This window comes from Struthio camelus, chromosome 5 (genome assembly GCF_040807025.1).
Source record: "Struthio camelus isolate bStrCam1 chromosome 5, bStrCam1.hap1, whole genome shotgun sequence".
NCBI classification, from domain to species: Eukaryota; Metazoa; Chordata; class Aves; order Struthioniformes; family Struthionidae; genus Struthio; species Struthio camelus.
Window position 1 is genome coordinate 69,587,296 of NC_090946.1, and position 14,458 is coordinate 69,601,753.

Genomic DNA, 14,458 nt, shown 5'->3' on the forward strand with positions numbered 1-14,458 from the left:
TCAATAGGCCGAGAATGCTCAAATCACTTTAGTACACGTCATTTCAGACAAGTTCTTGAACCCTGCTAGCATACTCGCAAACAATAAGAGTATACTTACTTCACATGGTAAATACAGGACTGAGACTAAAACTACTGGGTATTAACAACTGCAGTTCTCCTTTGCCACTCTTCTCGCTCCAAAAACCTTAATGTGAATAATGCCTCACGTGATCAAAGACTACGATCTTATATCGGTATTTCCTGTACTTTGTGTAAAGCAAGATTAAGTGCCAACAGTAAGAACACAAGGCCTTATTAATGACTATAAAGGTAATAGCAAGTTAAAATGCAGCAATGCTGTGTTAAAGACCATACATATTTTCTTGATAAAGATGCAATAAAACAGTGTAACACCCACTACGTTGCCACAAAGCAAACAACTAAGAGCAGAAGTTCAGCCCCCACTCAAGACAAGTGGTATACTTGGAAATTTTGACAGATTCGAGGGTAAAATTAAGGACTGTAGGATGGTAGTATCTAAGCACACATTGTTTCAATGAAAACCGTTCAAAAAATTGCTGCGTCCAAAACGTTCATTTCACATGCCCCGCAGTATAAGTGCTTCTTAGTCACTAGCAACCAGAATAATTTTAACAACCAAACAAGAGGGAACCTCTTTAAAGAGATGGAAGAGTTTTTACCTAGCAAGAACTTCAACAATTCTCCCATGTATTGTTTCCTTTTTAAAAAAAAAAAAAGGGGGGGGGGGGGGAACAACACATACCTTTTTTTAGTATTGTGTGTAAATTCCCTAAGATATGGGGAAAAGACACCTCAACATACTTTTAAAGTTTCTTCCTCTTTTCCAGACCCTAGATTGAATTCCCTCTCTCTCTACTGCCGGGTCTGCTCCACAGCTAGAGCACAAGTTGATCCTGGCTGAACGGTAAAACAAAACAAACCTCCCAAAACCCCCAAATGCTTCAGCATCACTGTAAAGTTTTTTTTTTTTTTTAAAGTCTTCTTTTTAAATTGCATTATAGCCAGTGATATATAAATAATACAAAACTAGGCAATAACATATATTCCAATTAACTGGACCATCTCCAGAGAAGAGATTTAAAGCTAAAGATGCTTAATGCCAAGGACTACTGTTTAATTGCAACAATAATTCCACCTAAGTGGAATGCCCTCAAGCAACTTAACACTAAGTGGGCCCATGATTCTTTCTTTGCAGTGAAAAACTCTTTAACAGTTCTGTTTATTTTTTGTTTTAATGCCTTTGTCTACCCTCCTGCTTTCTACACATATTGCAGCTCTGATATAAATTACTGCTGCCTGCTAGGCTGCTCCTTTTCAATCAGATGATTATGTTGGGCCATCATACCGGCAGCTCACATCTCCAATCACCGCATAGGCATCACTTTCTATACAAGTGTTTTTCTCCACATTCTCCAGGCCTTTCTAGATGTAACCGACCAAACTTTGAGGCCTCTCATCCAAGCGGCTAAATGATATAAATATAACCATATATTGAAGATACCATGACCCTCTCATTCATAAGGACCTCCTCCCACATCCCTTGCAATAGCAGACCATTTACTGTAGGTTAGAATCAGTCATATATAATATACTTAGAGATCTGTTTGACGTCTCTTCATTCCACGGACTGAAGTGGGTCAAGGTGAATTTTTTAAACATGTTAAGCATCTTTCTCCATGCTTATACGAAGAAGCAAAAAAAAAAAATTTTAATGAAAAGTAGGAAGGAAAGAAAGTATCCACAGCATAAAAAGGTTCAACAAGCTTTAAGATCTGTGTTATGCTATATCACAGCACATGTGATTCTTGCAATCAAAATCAGTTTCATTATACATGCACATCTCAAAAATTTAAGTTAGTTGAATGTTTCAATGCCACTGCTGAGCCCCCAAAATGCCGAAGAATCTATATTTGGACATTGTACTGACACTGTACAGTGGGCATAATTAAATTTGGCTTAAAGTTATTGATATTTGAAACTGGCTAGTTTCATGTTATTTCTTGGAATACCTGGTTCTTACTAAATAAGATCCAAAAAGTTTTAAATAACTGCTGTACTATTTTCTAGCTAAGAGTGAAGCACAGCTGTTTCATCAAGCTTCCGTCCATAGCAGGTTAGCTCACTGAAGGTGCACTGCAGGAGTGGTGCTGCTAGCACTTCACCCTGACCGGTAGAGCTTAGTATTACTATCAGATCATAAGGAACAAAACACACCCAAAGGAATGTATACAAAAATGTATATTCAATGCATAATTAAAGCAAAGGATTTCTGGGCTTTGGTCAGGAACCGCAGTACAGACTTGCATGAATTATGAGAACTTAACAGTGAGGAGAACTACAATAGATACATGTGTGCCTTTTCTTAAAATGTTCTAGGGCATTTGGGGATATCTGTGTCAGGTACTGTGTTTGCTACTAACTTTGGAGGTGGAGGAAAGAGAGGGGAGAACTCTCTCTTAAGTGATTCGTGTGCTTTGGACAATTCTGAAAAACACTGGATAGTATTTTGAAATAGGAGTTCAGAGGAGTAGGGAGAAAAATTTGGAATAGCACTCTACTTTTTCATACAGAGATAGTACACCCATCTGCATTCGTGCTGTGGGTGTGGAATTACGTTGGCTAGTTATGAAAAGGCACACACCACCACCATTCTTGAACATAAATATCCTAATCAGCATTACCACCATTCAATTCCATATGTATCCATGTGAAGTTTGAGCAAAACGGGAGTTACCTTCATTAAGTGGTAGGATATGGCAATGGTTATCAAGGTAGAAGTAAATCATAAGACTGCACAAAATTACCACAACGCAAGTAAAAAAGAGCACCTTCGTTCTCAACAGATGAAAAGAAACTTTCCTAACAGAACTGTTACAGACTTCCCTTGTAGCAGGGCTAATAATTACATTTTTGGTTTGTTTGTTTTTTGCTAGGGAACACTCTCTGAGTAGATCACAGCCTTCAGGTCAGTTACAATTACACTTCAAGATACCGTAACTCTGGTATCCCTGGAAATACCCATGACAGACCAAGCACTTTTGAAACCCAAAAGAATGCTAATATAACAGTTAGGAAAGGAACTTCTCATCACATTTAAGTACATCAGGTATAGTATATATATATATATACACATTTTTAAGCTTCTCCTAAGAGTCCCTGATAAATAATGTAATTTAGGGTTGCTAAGAGTTGGGAGGCTTTCAAACTCACATGCCTTAAGTCCACTCCCTATTTTGTGGTTAAAATGGTAATTATTCTAGAAAGAGTGACCAGGAATTTCAGCTGAATTTCTGACAATTTTCTGATCATTTTATCGCAGACCTTGAAAGTGAAGAAGCTGGTTCCTCCAAGCCCCTTTTCACCTTCTAGCATTCCTAGTTGATAACTCTAGGGTCTCCTCCCAGTCTAGTCAAACTAGTGACGTTGTGGTGGCTTTCAGTAATAAAGCTTTTGATACATGCATTTATTGAGATATCAGATACGGGAAAGACACTGCAACATTAAGTATTATTTTACTTCACACCTGAGTTTTCAGAGCTTTGATAAGGTAAAAAAAACTGAACTGCATACAGACTACAAGCCACTGTAAATTGCAGTCAGCTTCTCAGAAGTTTTAATTCTTAGGATTCAGAATAATGACGGTAGAACTATTTGGTAGCACATTTTTTGTATGCTTGCAGGTGAGAAAATAGACCAAAGAAAAAAATATTTCACAAACATTTATTCTGGCAAACATAGTACAGAGCAAATACATTGCCCCTTCCAGTTGCAGAACAAATTCAGGAAAACCACTGACACCCTGAGCTATGCGCTGCTTTCTGAACAAAATCCTCTACTTTGTATTAAGGGAGAAAGATTGAATAGCATTCTTCCACCAAAGGACTGCCTCAAGAAGTATACCTACCACTGTAATATGCCTATTGAAAACCCTTGCTTTTCCCACCCTGCCTATCCCCAGCCATGTCACTCACCTAAATCTCCCACCCTCAGGCAGGCCAGGCACCAACAGCCAGAAGAGGACTGACCAGACTGCCAGACCCTAAAAGCAATATTCCAAAATGTTCACATTGTAAGAAGCTGCATCAATTTCTATAGACCTCTTATGAATCTAAGAAACTAAAGCCTGTATCTCATGTCTCCAACTCCTCCAACCTGACATTTCAATGTCCTTTTTCCCCCAACTATATGCATTTCTGTTTTCCCAGGGCTATCTCATTCCTGCACAGCCAGCATACAAATACTGCACTTACCTCAGATTTCAGTGTTTTGAATTTTCAAGAATCCCAGGAGTCTGCAGATTCATCACCTTCCAAGCTCTCCAAGATCTGTATGGCTTCCTGTGCCACAGCTCAAGAAGACAGACTTCAGAACCAAGGCCTGCTGCCATAGCTAAGGCTTTACCTCACTCATCAGGAAAATCACCATCTCTTTCTCCCCAATTTGTCCAGTAAAGGACAATGAACGGGGGATTGTACTGACCACCGAGCCATACCCAGAACACTTGCAAGACGAAGTTTATCTCCATCAGCCTAAAGTAAGAATTTGTTTCTTCTCCGATATAATCTCAAGAACGAGGGAAAAAGCAGCAGCATGACTTCTGACAACAGCGGCATTAGTGTTAGCACACTGCTTACCAGTTCCTGTACCTGAGGATTTGCTACTCCCAGAAACAGAACTATTGTCTACTAATCTGGCACACTTCTAAATCAAGAGAAAGAGAACATCCCAGTCAGGACAAGGATGGAAGTGACCAAAAGATTCTTCCTGAGAGAGCACATAAAGGGCAGAACTGAACACAAACACAATTAGCAACTATATCATTCAGAAGCAGCTCCTGACATCTTGCTGTAGGTCATATTCATGTAATATTTCCATTCACCAGAGAAAAATGCATCCTGGGAGCAGCAGTACTTTCCAAAGCTAGAATGTTCAAGTTCTATACCTTAGGACAGCGTGTCACACACTGTTAGGGTAAAAGTCTGCAGAAATTTGCTCAAAACAGGTTCCTTAAATTCATCTGATCTGACATTTCTGACAGTTTTCTGGGAGAAAAAACAAACGTTGTATCTTGACAAAAGGTAACATTTTCCTCACCGTTTCAAAGAATTTCGCTTTCTTAAAGGTAGAAGAGTGAAACCCTGGTGGAAAAAACTAGTTACCTTACTACATTAAACTTCCCATCTTCAAAGCAGGCACACAAAATATCTTCAGGACTATGACCTCAGTTTGCCAGAGTGTACAGAGTGACATAAGTCTCTGTAAGTCTTTGGCTGTTCATATCATTATTTAAAAAAAAAAAAAAAAGAAAGAAAAAATTTTGCACTCCTACCTCCAACCCACTTACCGAGACTAATTACTCAAAATAGAGTAAGCAGTTATCACATCAGGAAGCTATTGTTTCATGTTAGTCTTCCCAATGCTCATAATCAAAGTAGAATTGGACAGTTTCTCATATTCAGGTATCCATTCAAAGATTTAATAAGCCAGAGGAACAGGTTGTACAAAGCATCCTAACAGTGACACGAAGGGAATCACAACACTGTCATTGTCTTGAAAGCAGGAATTCCTCTTTTTTTTTTTATTTAAATTAGAGCAGTGAAATGCAAAAATTGTAGTCTCATGAACCCTTATAAACCTCACCATATTTTTCTCAACAATCAGCCAGGAGCAAATTGAGAAATAACTGTTTAAAATATTGAATTCCAGAAAAAGGAGCATACAGCAGACACCAATCTAAATCTGACTGCCCCACGAAAATCCAGCAGTCATTTTCGGCAACTTTTCAAGCTTTACAATGACTGTACCAGCTTCTTCATTGTACTAACACACAAAACCTCTCAAACTGGTATGACAACCAGTTTCATTTGCTCCTGACTGACAGGATCAGGTGCAGCATGCTCCAGAGGAAAAGGATGCATCTCTGTTTTAAGAGGAGTTAATGTATTAATATGCCATCGTACAACTCTGGACAGGAAACTGAAACATGAAATGTTGTTGCTGGTCACCCCAAGTGGACAGCCATTCTCCCTCTCCACCAGACAACCTGGGCTACTTCCTCCAAGTCTAAAAACAATACTCCAGCAAGCAGAATTCCTCTGGGGGAAAAAAAAAGAAAAAAAAAAACCATGCATGCATAACTCAGCTTACTGCAGAGATCCACTTTATTTGGAGAAGCTAGCTTCCAAAGTTAAGGTTATCCAGTTGCAAGAACATTAACACATGCACATAAGCCTCTAAACATTAATATCAAAACCCAGGCAGCGTTCCCTTCCATGGTGGGCAGAAAGAAAAATTTCTGATGGCTCAGAGATGTTAATGATGACAGTCATTTCTTTAACAAGAAAGGACTGTTGAAATGCATCAGCCTCATCAAGCTCCTGAACCCCAGTAGCTCTGTCCATGCCACCTGGAAGTTCCCAGACCAGCCACAGGTCACCATCCGTACAGGGCAATGGAATATTGACCCACAATGCTGTCAGCTTATTTTGAGAAGTCAGTTTTGTATATATGAAAGGATACGATCCGAGCGCTGGATAAGTCAGTCAAAAGATTTTAAACACACAGCTGTAGATACTTCTTAACATGTTCAATGCAAAAAATAATTTGCAGACACAGAATCACAGAATCGTTTAGGTTGGATGGGACCTCTGGAGATCATCTCGTCCAACCCCTCTGCTCAAGCAGGGACCTCTAGAGCATATTGCCCAGCATCACATCCAGACGGGTTTTGAATATCTCCAGCGAAGGAGACTCCACTACCTCTCTGGGCAACCTGTTCCAGGGCTCTGTCACCCTCACAGTCAAGAAGTTTTTCCTCAGGTTCAGATGGAACTTCCTGTGGTTCAGTTTGTGCCCGTTGCCTCTTGTCCTGTTGCTGGGCACCACGGAGAGGAGGCTGGCCTCATCCTCTTGACACTCCCCCTTCAGATACTTGTACACATTGATCAGATCACCTCCCAGTCTTCTCTTCTCCAGGCTGAACAGGCCCAGCTCTTGCAGTCTTTCTTCAGAGGAGAGGTGCTCCAGCCCTCTAATCATCTTGGTAGCCCTCCGCTGGACTCTCCACAGTAGCGCCATGTCTCTCTTGCACTGGGGAGCCCAGAACTGGACACAGTACTCCAGGTGAGGCCTCACCAGGGCTGAGGAGAGGGGCAAGATCACCTCCCTCCACCTGCTGGCAACACTCTGCCTAATGCACCCCAGGACACCATTGGCCTTCTTGGCCACAAGGGCACACTGCTGGCTCATGTTTAACTTGTTGTCCACCAGCACTCCCAGGTCCTTCTCTGCAGAGCTGCTTTCCAGCAGGTCAACCCCCAGCCTGTACTGCTGCATGGGATTATTTCTCCCTAGGTGCAGGACCCCGCACTTGCCTTTGTTGAACTTCATGAGGTTCCTCTCTGCCCACCTCTCCAGCCTGTCCAGGTCCCTCTGAATGGCAGCACAGCCTTCTGGTGTGGCAGCCACTCCTCCCAGTTTAGTATCATCAGCAAACTTGCTGAGGGTGCACTCTGTCCCTTCCTCCAGGTCATTGATGAATACATTGAACAAGACTGGACCCAGTACTGACCCCTGGGGGACAGCACTAGCTACAGGCCTCCAACTTGACTCTGCACCGTTCACTACAACCCTCTGAGCTCAGCCATCCAGCCAGTTCTCAATCCACCTCACTGTCCACTCATCTAGCCCACACTTCCTGAGTTTCCCTACGAGGATGTGATGGGAGACAGTGTCAAAAGCCTTGCTGAAGTCCAGGTAGACAACATCCACACATTAAAAAAATGCTTACATATCAAGGTTTCAACTGGCAGGGCTGAATGAATTAACTTTTAAATAGTCATAGGGCACCAGCCAAGATTGTAAGCTTTAAACATTTTGTTACTGGTTTTAAAGAATTAAGAAACCCAATTCTGTAAACACACTGATATCAAACTCTATTTCATTCTGTCAATAATCAGTGGAAGAATATATTGGTGATGTTAATTCATCATATCCTAGTAAAAGCCTGGATTATTTTCTCTTCTTTTTAAAACATAGAATACAGTCTAGCGACTATCAAAGTAATAAGACAGAGTCATTTTGACATAAATGTAGCAATACTATCTATGCAGGTAGAAGAATCTAACGTCAAATCATCCACACACCTAAACAGAATGCTTTCAGCTTTGGACTTCAGTTTCCAAAATGATAAAACAGGTAATTGTCGAAACATTTGATGCTTCATTCTTTTTTCTGCAATACAAATCTTGCATAGCTTCCTGGAACTAGAGACTTGTTATAAACAGATAACTCGGTATTTGCTAACTCAGGCATCTGTTCTTGGTTTCATGAGATATGCTCTAGTCCCTATTACTTTCACCTCTTCCAAGAGCCAGAAACTAAAAACTGAAGGATGAGAAGGCAAACTGTTCTGTCACAACTCCACCGTTTTAAGAACTGTAAATAGCTGTGATTTTCAAGGATCACTTCTTCCATGCTCAGGAATGGCCCATCCTCAGGTGCAGCAAGTAAAGTAAAGGAGGTCTGCATGGATGAACAAGGAGTCCCTGACTAAACTCAAATATTTAAAAAAAAAAAAAAAAAGAAAAAAAAGAAAAAAAAAAGAGGTGGAAGCAAGGTCAGGTAACCCAGGAAGGTTACCTGGTGGCAGACACTGTGCAAGCACGCAGAGAGAGGTTAGGAAAGTCAAAGCCCACCAAGAGCTGAATCTAGTGAAGGGATGTGAAAGGCAACAAGAAAGGCTTCTACAAGTACATAAGCAGCAAAAGACTAGGGAAAGCATAAGCCTGCTGCTGAATGGGAACGTGGAGCTGCTCACAATAAATTTTTAATCTTAGTCTTTATTGATTAAACTTGCCCTCAGGAATCCTAGGTCCCAGAGACCGGGGGGAAAAGTCCAGAGCAAGAAAGACTTACGCTCAATGGAAAAGGATCAAGTTAAGGAATGTTTAAACAAATTGTACATACACAAGTCCATGAGACCTGATAAGAAGCATCCAGGAGTGCTGAGTGAGCTGGCCTGTGTCACTACAAGGCCTCTAGCTTTGAAAGACTGTGGCAATCAGGCAAGGTTCCTGAGGACTAGAAGAAAGCATATGTCACTCCTATCAAGACGGGCAAAAAGGAGGATCTGGGGAGGATTTACAGGTCAGTCAGCCTTACTTCATTCTGTGGGAAAGTGTCCATGATCCTGAAAACCATTTCCAGAGAAAGATCAAAAAGGTGACTGGGAGTAGTCAGTATGGATTTAGGAAGTGGAAATCATACCTGAACAACCTGACAGCCTTCCAAGACAAGAAGGCAAGCTCAGTGGATAAGAGAGCAGTGGATGTTGTTTATCTTGAGTCTAGCAAGGCTTTTGACACCATTTCCCATCGCATCCTCAGACAAACTGATGAAATGCAGATTAGAAAAAACAGACAGTGAGGTAGATTGACAACTGGCTGAACTACCAGTCTTTAAAGAGTTGCAAACAGCAGCACAAAACTGGAGGCCAGTCATCAGTGATGTACCCCCGGGGTAAATACTGAGGCCAATACTGCTTCACATGCTCATTAATGGCCGGGACGATGGTACAGAGCATACCCTCAGCAAACTTGCAGACAATACAAAACCATGAGAGGTGGCTGATACACCAGATGGCTGTGCTGCCATTCAGAGGCCTTGACAGGCTAGAGAAATCAAGAAGTTCAAAGGGAAATGCAAGGTCCTACATCCAGGGAGAATTAATCCCATACACCAGCACATGGTGGAGGCCAAGGAACTGGAAGGCAGCTTTGGAGAGAAGGAGCTGTGGGTCCTGGTGGACAAGGAGTTGAACACGAGCCAGTAACACATCCTTGTGGCAAAGACAACCAACAGCCTCTCTGGTCGCATCAGTAAGAGTTTTGCCAGCAGGCTGAGGGAGTCAATTATTCCCTGCTACTCAGCACTAGTGAGACTACACCTAGAGTGCCATGTTCTGAGCTCCCCAGTACAAAGAGGGCGTGGACATACTGGACCAGGTCCAGCGAAGATCCACAAAGATGATTAAGGGATTGGAGCATCTGTCATACAAGGAGAGACTGAGAGAACAGGGATTGCTCAGCCTGGAGAAGAGAAGGCTCAGTGGGATATTATCAACGTGCATAAATATCTGAAGGGGGGGGGGGGGGGGCAGAGGAGGGTGACGGAGAATAAAGCAAGCCAGACTTTTCTTAGTAGTTCCCAGTAAGAGGGCAACAGGCAATGAGCACTAACTGAAATACAGGAAATCCCATTTAAATATGAGAAATCTTTTACTGTATAGATGATTGAACACTGGAACAGGTTACCCAGAGAGGCTGTGGAGTCTCCATCCTTAGAGATATTCAAAATCCAACTGGACAAGGTCCTGAGCAATCTGCTTTAATCAACCCTGCTTTCAGGAGGGGTTGGACTAGACAATCTCCAGAGTTGCCTTCCAACCCCAACCATTCTGTGACACCTCTTAAGGGCACCCCTTTAGACAACTAAGGTGTAAATACAGTCTTTCTTTCTGCCTACATGAACAGATAGTCTAACAAATAGTAAATAAAATACTATGTACTACTTTTGGTGTGCAGTTCTTCTCCCGAATATTTGGAATGCTCCCAGTCTGCAGAAATAGTATTTCTCAGTCATCTTTTAACCAAAGAACTTATTCATGAAAAAAGAAATTCTTAGACCACCTTGGACAGCGCTGTCTTTCTTAAAGAGAAGTTTTCACACATGATAAAGCTCGGAATTTTTGCAATCTGTTCACAGATCAACTTCTGACCATGGGTTGGGAACTTTACTTGCTGACTGGAAGAATTAAGGTTCTGGTAAAACTTCTATTTTTAAAAAAAACTTGAAAAAGCGAAATAAATAAAGGGAACAATACGAACATCTCTCCAGGTAAACATTTCTATACATTCTATACTTGTGCTCACATACATTCACAACATAACTGCAGACACCAAGACACTAGAGACTTAAATTACCTACAGGCAAATTTGCAAAACTGTATCTTTCAGAACTCTTCTTTTGAAGTATTTTAATAGAAACCAAAAACCTGAAAGTATCTGAAGCTATTATGTGGCTACAGCTATTAAGCTTTGTCATCAGGTAAGGGTAACTAACAAATGTTTCCAGGACTAGGCACAAAGATAACCACACTTGTTCCAACCCAGAGTTATTCAAGGTCTTTCCCCACACCACCACCCACTCTTGAGTGCTTCACTGGGGCAGGAAACAGAGTGCACCTTGGTTACCATTTATTCCCCTGCAGCCCTTCCCCATAATTCATATCCTCTTAAATTATCATCAATATAGGCACGCTGAGTGAGATCCAGCACATGGGAAGTACTGGACCTATGATGCAGGTTCCTTGGAAGAGGAAACCCACAGAAGATATCCTGTTTCCACTCTGCTAAAATAACAGTACATGAAGACTTGGGCACTAGTGTTATAAAGCATTAAAAATTTTCAAAGGAAGATTCTGCTATTTCTATTAGCTGCTTATTAAGACATACATGCAATGTTTGCACTGAAAGAGTTTTAATTTTTTGGGGAGTTGCATATTTCCATCGCTATCATACCCTACAATGTATTTGCTCTCATGCCCTACATATTATATAACATATAATATACATATAAAAATGTATGTGTATATATAATTTATAAAATATATTTTTAAAAAAATCTAGAAATTGACCTACATGCAAAAGAACCAAAGTGCTAGCACAAGAGCCCCAGAGATGCACTCTCCTTTCAGGCGCAGGTTGCTGGCACTCTAGCAGAAACAACTGCAAAGCAGCTAATTATAGCTGGTACATTTACAGTCCATCTTCAGTTACAAAGACAGTTTTGGCCTACATTAACACATTGGCTGAAAGCCATGGTAGTTCAAGCACAGTCATTCAGTCACTTCCAGCAGAGGTCCTTCAGAAATATTGAGAAGACATCAGAGAGTAAAACATAACAGGAAGTAGATACTAATCTGTCATCCCATGCATTTGACAGGGTTTAACAGCCTTGGGCTCAAAAATCCTTCTGAAATGTAGAAGAATCAAATTAGAAGTTCCATTTTCTTTTTTATTAGGACATCAGCAGCTAGAGGCTCAGAAACTCACCTTCCACCTTAACAGTGTATCACCTAGACCTGGCCAACTTTGAGGCATCTAAACACCTGTTCCCACGTATTCACTGGAGATAAAACTGAACTCAAAGTCACTCACATCTCAACACGCTTCAAAGAAAGACAACATGGAATTTTTCCTGCATCTGACAGATACTCTGCTCTAACCTGCATAACAGATCCCAGAAATGAAAACAAGATTTTAGTGCTACCTCTTCAGCATTCCAAAGAGTAAGGTACAGAAAAGTTAGCAGCAGAACTGCTGAACAGCATAGGAAAAGGGGTAAAGGACAGACAGGAACAGAACAACTGGAATAGTCAGTTGGTGGAAGAGATGTAGGGAAGAGCCAATGTAGGACAGAGGAGCTAAAAACAGAAAAAGGGAGCAAAGAAGGTTATGGCAGAGGAAGGGCAAGAGCAAGAACGTAAAGCAATGTAAAAATACTCGAGCACTAAACTTGTTTTTAATTACTACAATATAAGCTTCTTCACAGACTAAAACAGACAACACTAATGGGGCACTTTTACGGTAATATCAAAAACTCCTGCTGTGCTTTATTTATAGATTTGACTGGTCCTTTCACATAGTTTACACTTCATTTTTGCCTAAGATATTTTTAAACCTCTGAAATCAGATCTAGGAAGCTGAAGTACCTCTAAACTTAGTTGACAAAGGACAGTCAGAACTAAGTTCAGAATCCCGTTTACTGTACCATCAGTAAACAGAAGCTGTACCATCATAGGTTCACTAATATTATCGCAAGTCTAAAGCATCTGGAAAAAAGGTAAGTTAGCACTACTGCTGTACGCGCTGCACGCAACTACTCCGAAAAGAGCAAACTGTATTAAACCATTTCGATTTTAGGTGAAAGAAAAAATATATCATAAAAATATTACTATGATAAACAGCCAAGCCATAGAGTAATATCAAAAATAGTTACTAAAATTAGCTCAATGTTTATTTGATCCACTTATAAATTCCACCTATTTTACCAAATTCAGCTAGTTATCGGGAAGCAACTTCCAAAGACATTGAGTCTTATAATTAGAATCAAAGAACACTGTCTTGACAATACTTTGACCTGGCATGCTCAAAACACTCTTAAAACTACTAGAAAAGTAGGAAATGCGATCACTAGAGAGTCCGACATTATTTCTTTCACTTCTCTTGAACCTGATTAAATACTAAAACCAGAACTGCCTCAAATTAAGTATAAACTTCTGGTAAGAAACTCTTATATGGTAAATAACACAAAATGCTAAAGGGGTAAAGAAGAGTGGCAATATATAAGGCATCCAAAGACATGCTTTTGTATGTCAAACACTCTCACTTACCAGCTTGCTAATCCTGAACTGATTAATACCTAAAAATATGAGTTTTTTTCCCCGTTGTTCCACTGAAGCTTACTGTCTTCAGCAGGAGGAATGCTTCTTACTGTAAACACTTCCCTGAAGATCAGCGAAAGAGAGTTTATTAGCTGCCACACAGGCAACAGTTCAGGCTCTCTCTCTCAACGATTAATAACCTTTCCACATCCCTTATGAACCAGCTCCTTAGACATCTCTTTGACCAGAAGAGTAAAAATATTTACTCTGTACGAAAAAAAAAAAGCTGAAAACAATAAATAGACAGGCTAAACTCCCACTACTTTGCCATCCTACTCTTGTCATTTCATTTTTTACTTGAGTTTAGCTCTTTCTGAAGACTCCCACATAGTTTTTTCCAAATTCCTTTCTTTAAAGTAAAAAGAATGAAAACTGATGCACTCTCTTTTTATTCATATATTTTTAAATATAGTCTTCACTTATAAAATATTAATCTCACTTTATAAATCTAAAACTCACAACTGAGAATCAAGCAAGTCACCCTGGTTCAGACATCAGGGCACAGACAGAACTTGCAAAACAGCCCAGGCCTCCAAAAAGACTTGTTGCTTAACACACCGGCATCATATGTCCTACCTTACTTTACCAAGTGCTGAACATTATGATGTTTTGGTAGCAAAAATACAGATCCCCTGAGATCTCTAATACCCTCAGACTGTCTCTTTCTTTTAAAGAATCACCACCAAAACACTCATCTTCTGCAAAATACCCAATACATCAGTTGCACTGTATGAGCAGTATCATTATGGTGAAATATTATACCTAAGTTCATTGCATTAATTACAATAAAAATGTCACGAAGACGTTCACTTTTCTATACAGAGGGACATAATGGGTTTTATTTTTAAAGTATGTACAATATCACAACTAGAAGCCTATTTAAAAATTTAGATCCAACTTCGGCATATAGCTCAGACCATCCCTAACTGGA

The 14,458-nt window shown here is 40.4% G+C and overlaps 1 protein-coding gene across 5 annotated transcripts in view; it reads right to left on the bottom strand.

Moving 5' to 3' along the window:
- Positions 1-14,458, bottom strand: part of SETD3 (SET domain containing 3, actin N3(tau)-histidine methyltransferase) — a 66,415-nt gene that overhangs the window by 50,121 nt on the left and 1,836 nt on the right. The window contains exons 1-2 of one of the 5 annotated variants that reach the window (XM_068947000.1): positions 4,274-4,355; positions 3,995-4,062 (exon numbers count right to left, since the gene is read on the bottom strand). The exons of 3 other annotated variants lie outside the window; for them this stretch is intronic. The gene's annotated coding sequence lies outside the window, so the exon portion shown is untranslated. Of the gene's footprint in view, positions 1-99; positions 119-3,994; positions 4,063-4,273; positions 4,356-14,458 lie in introns of those variants that run through there. One more of the 5 variants, XM_068947001.1, reaches the window with a different exon arrangement.